The sequence below is a fragment of the Phodopus roborovskii genome, unplaced genomic scaffold, assembly GCF_943737965.1.
Source record: "Phodopus roborovskii unplaced genomic scaffold, PHOROB, whole genome shotgun sequence".
NCBI lineage: Eukaryota > Metazoa > Chordata > Mammalia > Rodentia > Cricetidae > Phodopus > Phodopus roborovskii.
The window spans coordinates 771489-774233 of NW_026125729.1; the positions used below are offsets into that span (position 1 = coordinate 771489).

General features: G+C 38.3%; 1 pseudogene; it reads right to left on the reverse strand.

Annotated features, from left to right (window-relative positions):
• Positions 1 to 519: 519 nt before the first annotated feature.
• On the reverse strand, positions 520 to 1701 carry LOC127217558 (splicing factor 45-like; annotated as a pseudogene).
• Positions 1702 to 2745: the final 1044 nt, after the last annotated feature.

A 2745-nucleotide genomic window follows, 5' to 3' on the forward strand; every position in this document is an offset into this window, starting at 1 on the left:
TTGCTGCTTGCTGCACTGTGCATTGGATGGCATTTACACTATCCCTAGCCTCTTCCATTAGCACCCTCACTTTTCTAGCAAGCAGGAAACATTCCCAGATATTGCCATATATCTCTTGGGTATCAAATTGTTATTAGATGAATATCATTGCCTTAGAATACATGTATTCACCCAGTAAAATTATTTCTTTGTACCAAATTTCCTGGATCAGCATTTATTGACCAACTGTTTTTTTTTTTTTTTTGTGCAATTGTAGATTTGTTGTAGAATTGTTTCACTAAATGGTGTCTAAACTTTCTCTATCCATCAGTGAAATTATACACTAACTGCAGTAATCTCACATTATACCACATTCTATTTGAAGGATTTTATACTATATTTAAAACACACAAAATAAAAAAGAGATCCATAAACATATATCTCAGAAGTTTGTCTAAGAGTCTCATTGTCCATCAACCATGGAGACTGATGCCTGTGTACAGATCATGTAAGGATCATGAAGGTGACTTTAGGGTATAATCAAACTTGTTCCACCAGATCCAAGGCTCTGAATTTATCTAAATTTTAGAAATATTCTTTAACTACCCATCTACCAAAATACCTTCCATTCAGATCAACTACAGTTTTATTGTGTATTCAACTCTCAAATTCTAAAAATATCCATACTGCTTCATCATCAAGGGCACCAGGAATCTCAAATATCACACATTTCCCAACTTTGCTGTATTTTTCACATTATTCCTTATTTTCAACTTCCAAGTCTTCATCAACCTCTCCTGCACCAACCATGTTCCTCAGCAGGACCACTTTAGTAGGACTCTTAAGTATTTCCGTTAATGGATTTGAATCAGACTTCTTGGATGTATCCTGAGATTTGCCCTTCTTTGTCACATCACCCATAATAATCTTGCCTTCAGGCTTGCTGGTCCTCTCCACCTACAGTGCAGTACTCAGCTCTTGATCATGTTTCCCCAGACCCTGACCTTCCTGGAATTCATACTTCTGCATGATCTTATGATCCACTGTGCCACCCATGTTAGCAAGGAAAGAGTTGCTGGGGCCAGTTGGAGATCTTGGTCTATCCTGCTCCGCATATACTGGGGGGGAGAATCAGCGGCTTTGGAAGACTGTGATCGAGGTCTTGAGTCTTCTACATAAGGAAACTCTCTGGGTTACTCTTTGTCTTTCTCTGCAAAAGAAGTAGGTGTGGCGATGGCAGCTCCTCCCATACTTCTGCACTCGCTCATTATCTTCATCTTCATCAGAATCTGGGTCTGGTCTTCTGGAAAACCCGCAGGCTTCATGAGTGTTTTTACTCCTCTTTTCTCTTTCTTCTGTTTCCTTCTGTCTTTCCATCTCCCGCTGCCTCTGTCACTCCTCTCTCTGGTGCTTCACTACTTTCTCATAATCATTAGGAAACACAGGATTATATTCAACAGCTAAGCGGATCCGAACTTCCCCTGCAGAAAACCCACGGGGAACAAGGTCCTTCAGCGCAGCTGCTACAATCTGCAGGTCATGCTTGAGGTTGATGAGTGGGGCAAGGATTGTACTTTTTTTTTTTTTTTTTTTTTTTTTTGTCTGTTGGCTCTTTGCTTGAGTGAGAGCTGCCTTCTTCACCTGAAGCTAGGACTGCAGAAGCTTGATGTTTTTCGACCAGCCTTTAGTTTTTGAGTCACTGGTCTCCACTCCCAGGGACATCTTTCTGGTTTAATACTTGCCTTCCGAGATGATTCTGCCCATGGGCCTATCGCGGCGGCAGCACAGAGCCCAGCCACCCTGAACAGAAGCCAGACGACTGCCAGAGCCCACTGCAGTGCCCTAATACCACATTATTTTAAGAACAAGACATAAAGAGTTTTTCACTCTTACTCTTTGTTTTTATTTTTGGACACTATTAAAATAAAGTATATGAGTCAATTTAATATATATATATATATATATATATATATACATATATATATATGCTTTATTTTTTTGAAATGCCATTTCAAGTCAGCCCACTAATGTTACATGAATTATATAAGTAATAAAGGATAAGTGGGTAATAGAAGTGAGTTACTTTTTCCAATATAAATTAAAAAATGAATTAAAAATTATTGTGACTTTCTCTTTCAAGATTTTACTTTTACTCAGAATAAGACAGTATATGAGACATCATTAAATCTCACTTTATGATTTTTCCAACCCTTATATATGTGATTTCTTTGGAAGGTATGCTCTAGAATACAGAAATGATAGATCTAAAATGTGTTTCAACATCTGGTAGAGAAATTTCAACATATGCTCACTGGTATATTAGTTTAATGAATGTCATGGGAATAACTAACCACTTGCAGACTGGGTGCAAGTCCTACTTGGGATGAAATCCACTCCTGGTAGCACTTTCAGGCTAAGAATCTGTGATGAGCCCAGAAGAGAATCCAGTACTGTCATTTTGTTAAATATACATAGTATTACATTGACCCTTGATGAATTATCACTATAATCATATAAACAGTGAAGCTTCTCTGCAGTAGATAGAGATTAATACAGAACCAACAACTATCCAATATGTAGCAAATAAGAGACTGTGGAATACTCAACTCAGGGATAATTATAGAAATTACAGCAGAAAGAGTGTGAGAGCTAGTGGCAGTGATTGACAAGGAATCCGTGTGTTGTAAACACGCTAGGGCAGATGCATAAATGAACTCACAGTGATCGTGACAGCATGCACAAGATATGTACAAGCTCAACCTATAT